Below are 15921 nucleotides of genomic sequence, written 5' to 3' on the forward strand. Positions count from 1 at the left end.
TGGAATTGCATTTTTGCAAGGTTGTATGTTATACAGACATTTTCTTTAAACAAATAGTTTGAGGTGAGGAAAAACAGAGAAAAGAGTGTAAACCCAGGTTGGAATAAGTTCAAATTTAATTTTTGAGAATATTAGAAAAATATAATTAGAGCCATATTAGAGTCACAGGTGTTTTTATTTTTTTATTTTTTCACTTAACTTCCTGTCCACTAGATAAGGTGAACATTCCTGCCTCAGTTTCTTCTTTAAAAAGAGGAAACGGACACTCCTTGGGATATACCCATTCTGCGAGTCTCTGAAATGCAGATTACAGTAAATTCCAAGTTTATGGTGAACTACAACTTACACAAATTATACAATTATAAAAATGGTTCATATCCAATAATGAAAGCATAAGATAAAAAAATAAACATTGTAAAATTCTGCTTGGAGCCACCCCTGGGTTGAGTTATTGGTGTTTCAGAGATGGACATTTAGAGTGGATTTAGTGAAAATAAATTCCTCAGATTTATTTTTTTAGATTTTTAAAATACTAACTATACTTATAGACTACATACATAAGATGTTGGGCAAAGTGCCTTTCAATCAACAAGAAAAGAATGCCTTTGGTTCATAAAAGGAGGGCTTATCAAAAGGACAAACTTCAGTTGCAGAAATAAAATCAAATTTATTTTAAAAAGGAAAATGGGCTTTATCCCTTTAAGACCAACTTTACCAAATGTTTGGACTAAATTAATATTTTGAAAAGCAGAGGATTAAGGAGAAATATTCTTTAAATATATAATTTAAGTGAACATAGGGTAATATGAAAGAAAAGATGTGCAAATGTGCATTTCTTTTGAGAAAAATCAAGAGTGCATTTAAAAACAGAATTAACTTGAGAGAAACAAAAATCTAGAAGATTAGGACAGCCTAAGATATGTTATAAAAGTAGTTTATTTTCCTTCTCCAACTGTATATGTTTTTAGAATCATTTTTAAAAGACTGCTTTGGAATGTCTTCTGCAATTGTTAAACCAAGAGCTTTTTATGAAACTTTTAAAAAGTAATGCTCATCATAGTTTTATAACCATATATATCTTTATAATTTTGCATTACAGAGTCCTTTAAAACTCAGAAAATAATTTAGATAATTCACAAAAATAATATTATAGCCCAGTCAAGTTAGTCTTTTTCACTCTATCATGCATATAAATGTTATATGTGAATATGATTACTTGAATTTATATTTGTTTATTCTATGAACATTCATACTATAATGTATTTTTTCAAATAAAAACTAAGAAACTATTATTCTTGCATTAAATCCTTTACTAAAACTTCACTCTTTTACTCATGTAAACTTATGCAAACTTAATGAGTTCCAAACAAAAAAGAACTAATATTAACTTTTCTTCATTGTGCTTTATTTCCAGGATATGTTATTCTCCTTAATCAAATTCTACTTAGATGTAATCTGTTATCTCTGTTTAAACTCACTTCTTCCAATGGCATTTTGACTGTATCAACTGAATGAATTTGTGCATGAGAGAGCAAGCAGTGTGAAAGAAATTAGAAATAGTTACAGGGAACAGTTCTTCTTAAGCTATATAGGAAGTCCACCCAAAGGAGTAATACCTTTCCTCTTTTTGTAAACAGTATCTGAAAAAGTAGACAGGACGCAAACAAAGACTACTACTATCAGTTTAGCTGTATAGTAAATAGTCCTCTTAAATATAATCAGAGAATAAATAATTTATTTCCTTAGGGTTTTTCAACTATGAGCATTTTGGTGTTGAAATATACAGGTTCTCCCTGGAGACTGTCCACTGCGTGTCCTTTGACACTGGTTTATTTTCTTATTTATTCTGTGAAATGGGATTCTGCAAAAGCAAGCTGCTATTGTTATTTGTGATTCCACTTAGGGATAACTAGTAAATGCAAAATACTAGAGGTTAGCTTTTGAAAAGAAGGATGAGGAGTTCCCATCTTGGCTCAGGGGAAACAAATCCAACTAGTATCCATGAGGACATGGGTTCCATCCCTGGGCTCACCCTGTGGGTTAAGGATCCAGCATTGCAGTGAGCTGTGGTGTAGGTCAAAGACGGTGCTTGGATCTGGTGTGGCTGTGGCCAGTGGCTACAGCTCTGATTAGACCCCTAGGCTGGAAACCTCCATTTGCCATGGGTGCAGCCCTAAAATAAATAAATAAATAAATACATACATAGAGAGAGAAAGAAAAGAAGGGTGAATTAGATGTCAGCAAGGCTTGGGAATTTTGCATTAATGCAATAGTAAAGGTAAATGAAGGTAAGCCCAAGTTGCGCCCATCTCTGTTTCTGGAAGTTAACTAAGTGTGCTGTGCTGAGAATTGATGGGGTTTAGCTCAAGGGCTCTGGGCTAGTGTCAAGGGCTGAGTAGCCTCTCTCTTAAAGGTGACAACTTGCATACTTCTATCCATTCCATCTAAATTTTAGTTATCATAGATAACTGTTAGAACCTACCATACCATAGAGATTTGAAAGGACTAATTTAAATCATATATGTAAATCATTTAATATAGTTCCTGGCACAGTGTAAGAGCTTAATAAATGTTAGCAATTAAAATCATCTTTAATATTGTTTTTGTTTTTATTATCTGTATTATTTGTAAGAGAGGCTAATGACAATGCAGTTGAAGAGGTGGTTATGCAGGCATAAATAATATTCAACAGTCCTATTAATTAGGAAGGAGACTGAGAAATAGCTACTCAGCCAGGTCTAGTATGTTAAATAAAGGTTATCTAAGGCTTTAACCATAGTTATCATCCTTGTTACTCTAGGTCTCTGATACTAAGTCTGAGCCTAATTATTTGGAGGTCAGAAAGTTAGAAAGGATTCAAAGTCTTGTCTGAAATTAAAATTGCTGCCTAGTACACATATGATGTCCAATACATCAAAACGAGTGTGTTAGTAGTTAATTGCATCTGCAGGGAAAGAAGAGGTTGAAAAGATTTTAACAAGTGAAGAATGATAAAAGGAAATTAATGTACAGTACTCAGTGTGCTCAATGTGTTCAGTGTTACAGTAGCATAGGCTTTCTTTTTTTTTCTTTATTATTTTCGCAAATATTCTTAACAAGTAAATTTATGAGGTTTCTACACATTCATTAATATTTTAGTTCTCCAAGCCTTGTTTGTACTATAAGGGCTTAGACAGACCAGAATTGGTAGATTTAAGAGGGTTTACTGTATACCTCTCTTTATTAAATTTTCTTGTTTAGATTTCAGTACAGTTGCCTTTAATCAATTTTGGAGGACAAAGGGTTGTTAAATCCTTGCATAAGTACCTTTATGTATTTCATTCTGTAGGCTGTGATAATCATAGGTCTACTAGAGCTTTAGGTCCCGTTGGAGAAGGGACAGATAACTGAAAGTGGAGAGAAAGGATTAATAGTCTGTATCCTAAAACTCCGATTTGCTTTTTTTTTTTTAGTTAAAGATTTTTTCTGAGGTAGTTATAGATTCAGATATGTTTATAAGAAATAATAAAGAACCTGTTTCTCCTTTATTCAATTTCCTCCAATGGTGACATCTTTCAAAAATAGTGGTAACATACACAATTAGGATGTAGACACCAATACACTCAAGATACAGAACATTTTCATCACCCACCAGGTTTTGTTAAAACTGATTTTTGATGGCTAAGTCACCTCAAAGGGGTCACCTTAATACTGAGCTCAGTTTAAAGAAGAGAGCCAGAAATTATCAAGAGAGCACTGACATTGGTTTCTGCCTCTTAATTAGAATATTTCGGGTATCAGTGAAGTAGCAACTACCAATAGAAAACAAAAGATTATCTCTAAAATTCCTCTAAAGTAGTAAAAAATATTAAACAACAATTAAAATATCTGATAGGTCTTGAATGAGTAAACAACAATTAAAAGGTTTCTGTAGATAATAAAAAAGGACTAAAGGAAAAACTTAGCTATAAACCATTGACCAGTATGAAGTGATGAAGAGTTTTGAAAATAGATAGTAATGATGATTGTACATTGTGAAAGTATATGTCACAAAATTTTACAGTTAAAAATGGTTAAAATGGTAAATCTTATGTCACAGATACTTTACTACTATAAAAACCACAAAGCAAGTAAATGACAGTAACAATAAAGACTTTGCTTCTTGTCTTTCGTTTATGGTTCAAGAGCTTTGTTGTAGGTAATAACTTTCTTTTAAAAAACATCAGTTTATTTTGTAGGTAGAGTGTTACTCTCTTTGAAGATCTATTGAAAATTTAAGGCAGTGAAGGCATACTGCAAGTAGTTCTGTAAATTAATTGATCAGTGTTCTTCCACATCATCTTAGGGTTTAAATTTTAAGCTTGGAATTTAGGGATTCAGTAGTACTTTCTGAGGAGGTTGATATTTTTTTAAGCCTTATAAATAATGGTTTGCTATTTGTTCCTGCAGTTATATCCTAAGTATTTCTTTACATGAAATTATCTGTTTTTTTAGGAACTTAAGTTTATTTCATTGCTTTCTGCTATATTTGGGCAAATGAAGATATTGTCCCAGAAGTGGCTCCCCAAGTGGCTCCTGAATTCATTCAGTGTGCACTTTTTCAGTGCTCTTGTTTTTTTGCTTTTTGGGTTTTTGTTTTTGGGTTTTTTTTTTTTTGTTTGTTTGTTTGTTTTTTGGTCTTTTTAGGGCTACACCCGTGGCATATGGAAGTTCCCAGACTACAAGTTGAATCAGAGCTGCAGCTGCTGGTCTGTACCACAGCCACAGCAATGTTAGATCCAAGCTGCGCCTGCAAACTACACCATAGCTCACGGCAATGCCGGATCCCTAACCCACTAAGCAAAACCAGGGATCGAACCTGCCTCTTATGGATACTAGTCAGATTCGTTTCCAGGGCATGACTGGAACTCCCAGTGCTCTAGTTCTCTTGTGGGCCACCAGTCACTGGAATGTTGGTTAGTCTAAAACTGCTTGAAATGGCAATCGGTGATGCCAGAAAGACGTATCTAGCTGGAGGAAGGGTTTAAGGCAGAGAACTCAGTAGAATAGAGGAGCTAGTTAAGGCCATTGAATGAAAGGATACTCTGTACACATTCCTTATTATCTTAGTCTCTTCAGACTGCTGTAACAAAAACACCATAGACTGATGGTTTATAAACCAAGGAAATCTGTCATTATTCTGAAATCTGGGGAGTCTAATATCATGGAAGTGCTGGCAGATTTGGTGTCTGGTGAGGGCCCACTTCCTGGTATATAGACATCATATACTTCTCCCTGTAACTTCATGTGAAAGAAGTAAAGAAATGCTCTGGACCTCTTTTCATAAGAGCACTAGTTGTTTTCATGAGGGCTTCACCCTGTTGTGCAAGCACTTCTCAGATAATTCACCTTTATGTACATTACGTTGGGCATTATGATTTAAGATGTATTTTTGAGGGACACAGTCCATAGCAATCATAGAAACAAAAAAAGAAATGTTTTTCCTTTTGACCTTTGTGGTGCTTCTAGTTTTGAGTACCTGTATTTAAAAAGAAGAAAAGTTGTGGTTCTCTTAAATTTATTTTGTAGAACTGAAAAGGCATTTGGGTAATGAGCAATGAAAGAGAAGTTTGAGTTTGAAACCAATTAGCAACAACTTGAATAAAATATGCTTTTCTTATTACCAAAGTGTGTGATGTAAGTATAAATGTAACGTTCCTGTTTATAATAAGACCAATGGCCAACATTTGGTATTTGAGCAATAATCTTCCAGACCTATCATGTTATATAACCTTTCTACACCCTTGTGGGTACTGGTATTGTGTTTTACATAACCACACATTGATGAAAACCATTATATTGTGCTAAACGTAGCCATCTTTCTGAAACCTAACAATATTGTTTATATCTAAACTTCATGACATCCTGAATCTCACAAATCATGAATACTTTTGTAACTTTTGCAGGAGAAGCATTCCTAATTGGTTTACAAATTTACTCTTCTTTAATTTCCTGAAAAAGTTCCTCATTCTCTTATTATTGATCTGAAATAAAATGAAGAACATATAATTCTGACAGTCTTCATCTCTTTCTCTCTACCTTTTCATTAAAAATGGCAGTCATTGCAGTGCCCTTTTATATGTAAATCTCATTTTGCTCTAACCATCATTAAGCTTTATAGAAGCTAAAATTTTAAAAACCTGTTGCAAACAGAGACCTCCAGTCTATGGAATCATCTTTGAAATTAGGTGACCAATTCTGCTCAGTGCTGAGATTATTCATTATGCTGTCAATGTATAATTATCAGTCTACTATTTGTAATTTCTCTGGGCTAAAGTATCCCATTTGCTATTGAATGCTACTTGAAAGAACACCATTGATCTATGCCACACATAGGAGTTTAAAATTTTTCCTATCAGAGGATTTTGCATCCTTACAAATAAGAGGATCTCATTTTTTTTTCCCCAAACAGCTGCTTTATCGTTCTTTAAGTTCAATTTGATACTACCCTTGTTAAATTACAAAAAAAAGTATTGTTTTCCTTTGTTAAACCATTTCTGTATTCTGCATAATCCAGAACAATTTTGCTGATTCATGTAATTATACCACTATTAATCCAACTGCCATTAAAATACATTATAATTATTATTAAACATGTTAATACAAATATTGATCCTTACCATCATTAACTACTATCATGATGGAGGCCTGGAAATTGACTTTAATTTTTCTTTAAAAAAAAACTTAACCTTTGAAAATATACCTCAGGTATCCACTACTAACCTAGAGGTTATTTTTGTTTATAGATTCTTCCAAGGAACTTTACCAAGTACCTTTGGAAATTTTGTACAGTTGACATCCTGTGAGTAACCCTTCTATTTTATTTGCCTTAATTTAAATCATCTCTTAGTTGAGAGGCAAGTTTTCTATCATTCAGTTATACTTATCTATAAATTAGTTATAGCAATTTCTTTAATTTCTACTAATTTTTCAGAAATCCTATAGTGTCCCCAAAAGGTTTTCCTAAAAAAATAAATTGTGATGTTGGTTGGGATAGTCTCTCTTTTATCTATTGTATTGATTTTTATCTGTTTCTCTTTTTAAAAAATACATTGATCCATCTGATAGCCTTTTATATATTTCACTGCATTTTTGGTCTTCAGTTTTATCTTAGAATTGATTTTAAGTCCACACATTTGATAGTGTTAATAATCTTCTTTTAAGATTTTTAAAATTTATTACGTAGAGTGTGGCTGTGTTAATGAATCACTGTTGTAATGAATTAAGTAGTCTGTTGACTTTCTAATTTTTTTTAATTTATTTAGTTTTATTGGGGTATGGTTGACTCGCAATGCTGTATTAGTTTCAAGCGTACAACAAAGTAAATCAGTCATACATATAAATATAGACATTCTTTGTTCCCATATAGGTTATTACAAACTATTGAGTAGGTCTTCCTGTGCTGTATGGTAGATTCTCATTAATCATCTATTTTATACAGTACTGTGTATCCATTATTTCCACCCTCTCAATTCTTCTCTCCGCCCCCCCCCAATGGTTTGTATGGTAACTATAAGATTCTTTTTGAAATCTTTGAGTTTGTTTCTGTTTTATAAATAGATTCTTTCATATAATTTTTATTAGGTTACACATATAAGTGATAGCATATGATATTTTCTGGCCTGTTGACTTTTATTGACGTTAAAGACTTGGAGAGGCAGTGTAGTGAAGTGAAAAGAGCATAGGTTTTGGAGTAAAATAAACTTGGAATTGAATCTTGGATTCTCCTGGAAATCACTTAAACTCTAAATTGCTAGTTTGTGAGAATAAACTAACAGAGAGCATATAGAAGTTCCCAATGCATAGCAATAGTTAACTATTGCTCCTTCTGCCTTTGAGTTTAACCAAGTGAGAGAGATGATAAATTTTAAAAAGAAGCACCTGGAGGAGTAGTGATGTTCTCAGCAGTAGTTTTTAAACACAGTTGGAGAATGGGTGTTTGTGGGTGGCCTTTGGGGCCTGGCGTGGTGTTGGGGGAGGGGAATGAGAAGAAGGGTGTCATGAAGTAGGGTTTCTGACCCTTCTCCCTGGTCCCCACTGGCATAGCTTTCTACATCTTTCTTTAAATCTGTAAAATAAATTGTGGTTCAGTCTGACTTATATTTGAAGAAAAGCGGCTTCACCACTTAAAAGTAAGATATTTGAATAACCAAATAGAAATATGTTCAAATAGAAATAAATCATTAAATATAACTGTTTTCAAAATGTTGTATAGGATGTATAGTACTTAAATAGGAATGGGATCGGCAGTGTCTTAGGAGCTGTGGCAACAGGATCAGTGGTATCTTGGGAGTGCTGGGATGCAGGTTTGATCCCTGGGCTGGCGCAGCAGGTTAAGGATCTGGCATTGCCTCAGCTGAGTCTTGGATTGCAACTGAGGCTCAGATCTGATCCCCGGCCCAGGAACTCCATGTGCCATTGGGCTGCCAAGAATCAGAAACAAAAAAATTTAAAAAAGAGTAATTTTCCCTCTGCATTGACTTTCAAAAGAATGCACCCTTACCTTCTGAGAGGCATGAGGCTCAAATATCTGCTGTAGGTAAAGGGCTGAGCAAGTGGCTGGCACAATGGGATGAGGCCAGTAGGCAGGGTGGCCAGAGATGGAGTAGGGATGTTAACATTAGATTTCACTGAGCACCTGCTCCACACTTAGGAAATGCTCAAGATGGATGAATAAGCACATGATTTAGATGGATTAATAGGAAAAAACATAATGACTCTTGAAGACCAGTGGCAGCCATCTAGCCATATTTAACACCTCACAACCTTCCTGGAAATGCAAACCCACTAAATCAGTGGCAACAGAAAGAAAGGAGGATAACAGGTGAAAGCCTGAGACGTTTTAAGGGTTGATCTGAGAAAATGAAAATTCAGGTGACCTTTCCAAATGAGCAGAAGGCAAAGGGGGAGAAGACTGCAGGGTCAGCTGCTGTCATGAATCTACTTTTGGTGAAATGATTTTGCTGACTATTGGTATATTTAAGGAATTTCAGATTTCAGTCTGTAATCCCTATAGTGGTACCTTTTATTCCTTGCCTGGACTGGGTAACTGGTTAAATACTTTTTCTACGCCTAAACTTGGAGGGCACAATGTATGATTTGGACCATAACCATTTGGTCACAGAGGTTGAAAAGAGCTGCTCCTGTCTTCTCTGTAGAGGAGTCTAGAGTAGGTATGCCTGTGAAAATGCAACTCCTTTAGACTTAGACTTTTTTCATGCTTTGATGCCCATAATAACTCTCTCATCTCACAGACAGGTAGAGATTGCAGTTAGAATGCCAAAGCCCTTTTTCATCCATTGTTTGCTCCTTCCCTTTGGGGTATGTGTGCGTGTAAATGAATGACTACCAGAATGAGGGAAATCTCCCGTGCCAGTTGGGGATATGGGCAGTGGACCTTATGATTAGCTAGCAAACACATGGTATATGGACTGTTATTGATAATTATTTCTTTTGCTCAATGTGGCATCCAGGCTATAATTTCACTGTCTTCTCTTACATTGGTAATTTAACATCTATTGTTCTGCCTAATAACCTCAGCTTGGAAGATATATGAGCTGCCCAATATTTGTGAAAGGAGTAAGTTTACAATTTGTTGTCATATTCAGCCTGACTCCCAGCCATGGTGGAGGAGGCTTTCCTTGCAGTGTGGTTGCCAGGTTCTGTTTTTCATAGACTTGCTTTTCTGTTAAACTTTTTACATGGGATTATTTGATCTGCCTGGATCCCTAAACCATTGCAATTGAGGTTCTTAGAGTACTATCCTGGAGAATGTACATTATTTACAGATAATGAACATTCTTTGGAAATTTCAGCTTTTCTTCAGAGAACTGGGTATATTGAAAAAAAAATTGAAGCGATGATATTTCCTTTTGAAAAACATTTAAGTGAAAAGCATTTAAGCTTTTTCAGCAACTGGGAAAATGTCTGTGGAAGACTATGACTACATCTATGATAGATGATCTGCATCCACAGGGCCATGCTTCTAGCTCTTGTCTTTAAAAGCTTACATTTTAGTATACCTTGTACTTTTTCATTTGAAGGTAAATTATACTATGTAATAAAATCCCTGTGGAGAAAAATTCCCCATGCAGCTAATTTCCCTAGAGCATCCTGCTGATAATACAGAAGAATTTATTCTTTGCTGACAATTTTCCTCTGTAGCTCTTGATATTAACGCAGGGGACATTTTGGGCTCAGCCAAAGCCTTATTTTCATGGGATTCAGAGTTCAATCAGTGTATTGTCATAAAATTGTATCTTTTTATTGATAACTGAAAGACTGTCTTGACTTACATTATTTCTCAAACTTGTTTCTATAAAGTTTTTTAAAACCTCTCTTCTCTCTGTTTTTGACACATTGCATTCACTGCAAATTATATTGTTACTAGCCTGTCTATCATAATAATTTAAAGCATTTTCTAAGCCCCTTGGTGCTATCCTATACCAAATGAGTTAAACAGATACAACTTTGTCCTTCTTTGAGCTTTTAATGCAAGAGAATAATGATAGCAAAGGAAATAGTAAGGGGATTCAGAAATATGAACACATGTTAAGGCTTTTTAACCAATATATCATAAAAATTTGAGCTAAAAGGAAATTTAAATATACTTAAGTATATTTATCACATATTGAAAATGAAATTGAATGCTATATAAATGAGTTGCCTTAAGTTCATACAAAAAGCAAGTGGAAGAAATTGAACTAAAATACCAGATCTCTTCTTTGCCCATTGCTCTTATGAATCATACTTCCAGAAGAGTAAAATGTTAGTTATAGCTTTAAACTAGTCATCAAATAAGGATATCTTGGAAAAAAAACCACACATTATTCAGAATTGCACTTTTGGGGAAATTGCTATTATTCTTTTTTCATGGGAATATAAGTTAGTTTAGCATTTGCATAGCACTCTACAAAGCATTAAAGTCTAGGAGATACAAAAGAATACTAGAGACTGGCTTAAGTACCAAAGAGTCTAGAGGGGAAAATGTCTTAATAGAACAGACCCTGTTCAACTCAATCCCATCCTCTTGCAATTTGTGTATTTGCTGTGAACCAGGTGAATTAGCAGCACTTAAGAGAATAACTGATGCTACCAAAGATCCAAAAAGATTGTAGAATAGCTTTTTTCTTTTTCTGTTGGTCTATAAGATTGTTTTACTAAGGAATTTCTATAAAGATAGAATGTTTGACTTAGGTAAAATATATTATTAAAAAAAAAAATCTCCTGAGACCTTATGGCTTAGATAAGGTTAAGGGCATGAATCTGGACAATAAAATGGTTGAGTGAACTCATACTATCAGTTGTGTTCTTCAGCACAACTGGTCTGTGTTGCTTATAACTAATTTAAGTCACCAGGGAATTTATTACCAAGAGTTTATGTAGTTCAGTCTTCTACAAGAGGGTTCAGAGGTTATGTAGCTAGGAATCATAGACATAATTACACCTAAACACAAGAAACAATGTTGTCATGTACTTTCATCAAGAGTGTAAATTGGTACAATTATTTGGGAAAGTAATTTGTTTACATCTGTTAAAATTGACAATGCACATACTCTTTCACATAGAAATTACATGGCTAGAAATTCATTCTACAGAAATAAAGGAAAAAATATATAAGATAAGCATACAAGGATATTTATTGCAACTTTTTTACAGTTTGAAAAATTAAAGTGTAGTTATTTACAATGTTGTGCCATTGTGCCCATTTCTGCTCTATAGCAAAATGACCTAGTCATACATGTATATACATTCTTTATTGTAAAACTGTTAGTATTTGTTTAAAAAAAAAAAGCATAAATGCCCATTCATATCACTCATGTCAAATGGTTGGGGATATATGCTACATATATATGCTATTTATTCTTACTCTGAAACAAGAGAAATCTATAATATACTTTTGGAACATGTTTATAAATACAGAGTGAAATGCTGACACGCACACATTTTGAAGCCATATTACTTGGATTTGATAGGTTTTCCACCTCTTAGCTCTTTGAAGCTAAGGATATGTTACTTAACTTGTGTGTGTAAGGTGTCCCCACCTGTTCTATTAGTCAGATCTCCAGAGACAGAAGCAGCAGGGTATCAATGTGTGTGTCTATAAAGAGGTTTATTATAAGGAATTAGTTTATGTAGCTATGAAGTCTGGAAAATCCCAAAATTTGCAGGGTGAATCAGCAAGCTGGAAACCCAGGAGAGCTGATGGTTTGCCTCTAATTTCAGTCCAAAAGCATGAGAACCAAGTGGAGCCAGTGCTTCAGTTTGAATCTGAAAGCAGGAAAAAAACTGATCTCCCAGTTCCAAGGCATTCAGGCAGAAGAATCCTCCCTTACTCAAGAGAAGGCCAACATTTTTGTTTTTTCAGGTCCTCACCTGATTGGATGAGACCCAGCCATGTTAGGGAGGGCAATCTGCTTCACTCAGTCTATTGAGGTCAATGTCAGTCTCATCCGAAATCACCATCACAGAAACACTCAGAGTAATATTTAACCAATTACCTGAGCACTCTGTGGCTCTGTCAAGGTGACAGAGTTAACCATCATTCCTAAAATATAATAATGACATAAAGAAAGATAATGATAAATAAAGATAATAAAGATAATGAGAGGGAGTTCCCTTCTCAGCTCAGCAGTTAACTATCCTCAGCTAGGATCCTTGAGGATGTGGGTTCAATCCCTGTCCTTGCTCAGTGGGTTGAGAATCTGGTATTGCCTAGAGCTGTGGTGTAGGTCGTAGATGCAGTTCAGATCCCACCTTGCCATGGCTGTGGCATAGGCCAGCAGCTGTAGCTCTGATTCAAATCCTAGTCTGCAAATTTCCATATGCCACAGGTGAGGCCCTAAAAAAAAAAAAAAAGCAAAAAACAAACTAACAAAACCCAAAAAAACCTTTTTTATTAAAGTAAAAAAATAAAGATAATGAGAGTACCAACACAAATGTTTGCAGAATTGTTAATAGTGGTTATCTTGAAGGTTGGCATGTTCTTGGATTTGATAAGTTTTTCACTTCAGAAAAATCAGGAATTCAGAGTTTTGGAAGAGACTTTCCTTTGGTTTGTATCGTTTTAAAAAGTGGTGGGAACGTAGGTGATTTTACTTTTGGAATCAAGATCAAATTTGTTGCACACTATCCCAGTGTGTGAAACTGCCATAATAATACAGTGTTTCCTTTGCTGCTAGACATTTAGAGTTTTAACTGTTTTTCTCACACAAGAGAAAAGAAGGCATTCCAAATAGAAGAGCCAGCATAAAGAAAAGTGTTTCGGTAGGAATGACCATGATCTAGCTCATTGCTGGAAATGGTGTATAGGGAGATTGAGTGTCATGAGCTGATTGCATGATGAATGGGGCGCAGTATAGGTGAGCCCATGTGAAGGCATTCCAAGAAAAATGTTCATGGGAAGAAGACATGGAGAACTGAAAGATACGATCACATGAAGAACCAGGGCAATAGTGCCCCGAAATGCAGAGAAAGTAGCTGGGGACTAAGTAAGAGATTGTAAAGAGAAGCAAGACTTCCTACAATTTGAAGGTTTTATAAAATGGGTTGAAAACATTGATTCTTTTCTTTATTGTAATGGATAGCAGGGCTAAGACCTTAAAAAAACTGGATCCGAGGGAACTTTTTTTTTTTTTTTTTCAAGAAAAGAACTTTTTTGGCAAGGGAAGAAAATTACCTAAGGAAGGGAAGCTAGGGAAGCTGAACTTTGAGAGTGAAGAAACTTGGAGAAACCATGGTAAAATAATATTGATTTTGTACTTTCTAGCTGAGGGATGTGGAGGTCTAGATGGAGAGGAATCAATAAAATATTAGCAAGATGGAACAAAAATTTGAAAAAGAGAATAAAAATTTTTGATGAGTCAGAACCAATTCTAAGATGTGTGGCTTCTGAGAGAGAAATTAATGTCTTGCCTACACTTATGAATAAGATCAGTGTAATAAGAGGATCTTTAACTGTACCAAGTGGTCCATACAAGGGCGCAGGACTAATAATTTGAGAATAAGCAAAGGTTATAGTTTTAATAACATTATTGCAATACTCATAAATTATGGCATTTGTATTAACATTCTTGTTTGTTTGTTTTGATGTGTCTCTGAGCATTTCAAGCAACAAACACACAGACAATAATGCTTGCAAAAAAATGAAACAACAAATAGACTAGTGGGCAGACAGACAAGACTGTGTGTGGCAGATAATTGTCTTGCTAGCCTAAGTAATTCAGTGTGCTCCTGTAAAGTGAGGTGCCCAGCACATTGCCAGGTACATTGTACTTGGGAGCTGCCATTACCATCATCAGTATTATTGGCTTTCCCATCATCAGAGATGTTCACCTGATTATCAGGAAGTCTAGAAAACACCAATGGCCAGAAGCCATGATTTTGTTATATATTGTCTACTTTCTATAACATTTTGGGAGCCAAGAACTCATCAGTACATCTTTAATAATTCAGAATTTTTTTTTCTTCAATTGTCAAAGATTTCTCCATTTCATAAAAGCAAAATGCTATCAGGAATTTGCTTCTGGGCTCAGAAACTTTCATTTCAGTCTGCAACAGTGCTTTTCCATGATGGGGTAATATGATTTTCAACCTTTGATATATGTCCCTTAGGGTATACGTGGCTGTTTCAAAACATCAATAGATAGCAAGTCACAGTTAAGCACAAGACATCTGCCCTTAGCAACAATTTACTTGAAGGTTTAGAAAAACAAAGTGTGTTTTTGAATACACAAATGTGTTGTTGGCCACAATAAAAACTCTGCATAAATTTGTTGGTTAAAATACTTAAGTTTAAAGATAACTTGGTATCATAAAAGGCCACGTTAGAAATGGTTCCAGTTGTCTAGACTAGTATTTATTTGGATTGTTTGTTTAGCTTCTCTCTGGAAGAGGCACATGGAATATATTGGTTCAAATGTTTTAAAAACATTATAATTTCAAAGCAAATGCAATAGATTAATGTGAAACATTTAAAAAAATGCAAGAGAATTTGGAAATAATGGTAATTCTTGGTTTACACTTGGGTATAAAATGATTATAGCCTTTTGACCACATATTTTTATACCTTTGGATCTTCCCTACTTCCCTATTGCTTTAAAGGAATAACTTAAGTCAATAAAGTATACAATTGACTGGCAATTTATATTTATTATATCATATTAAACATTTTGGGAATAGTTTATATTTGTCTTGATTTTCATAGTGGTTTTATATGTTTAAAGAGAGTATCTTCCTTAGTGTAAATACATGCATTAGTAACAGTTTTGTTGAATTTTAAAAGTATAAAGTATACAGATTTTAAAATGCATTTCAAGCAGTAAATTTGTTTTAAAGAGATATAATCATTAGGAGCAGTTAAGAATTGATTTTGTAGCATGCTCAAAATGTGTTTGCCTTTTGATACTGAAAATAAGGAAGTTTGTCAAATTATTAAGCAGCAAGTGGAGAAAATCTCAAAAGTTTGGATTAGGGAATAGCTCTATAAAACTATTTGAAAAAGTTTGGATTAGGGAATAGCTCTATAAAACTATTTGAAAAACTAAGAGGATAAGTAAGGAATGTGTGAGTTCCTTATTTGCCTTCAACTTTGCTACAACTTTGTTACTACAGCTTTATTTTATTTTAGCTCTTGTTTGTTTCCTTCTCCCACATTTGTCAGAATTCTTCCAAGTTCACCTGGCTAATCTGAACACTAACCATGACAAATAGATGTTTGGAAGCATTAAAGTGATGACTTGCAAAGGGGTTATTATCATTTATCATGGAAATGGATTCAGCCCACTGATAGCAATTTAGCTGCAGTTAAAATGAGCACGATATGTTTATAAAATGATGTTTTCAGATGTTTAACTTCTTCATAATAATGTTTTCTGAGGATGCAATATTATATTTAATATTATT

The 15921-nt window shown here is 34.4% G+C and overlaps 1 protein-coding gene across 9 annotated transcripts in view; it reads left to right on the forward strand.

Annotated features, from left to right (window-relative positions):
• PARD3B (par-3 family cell polarity regulator beta) overlaps nt 1-15921 on the forward strand; it is a 1028888-nt gene that overhangs the window by 336405 nt on the left and 676562 nt on the right. For 3 of the 9 annotated variants that reach the window (XM_084998493.1, XM_084998491.1, XM_084998492.1), the window contains exon 3: nt 6765-6820. The exons of the other annotated variants lie outside the window; for them this stretch is intronic. The gene's annotated coding sequence lies outside the window, so the exon portion shown is untranslated. The remainder of the gene's footprint in view (nt 1-6764; nt 6821-15921) is intronic. 9 annotated transcript variants of the gene reach the window in all.

Source organism: Sus scrofa, chromosome 15, assembly GCF_054392235.1.
Source record: "Sus scrofa isolate SSC_HxYL_T2T_F1_AM1 chromosome 15, Sscrofa_HxYL_maternal_Yorkshire_Landrace_v2.0, whole genome shotgun sequence".
NCBI lineage: Eukaryota > Metazoa > Chordata > Mammalia > Artiodactyla > Suidae > Sus > Sus scrofa.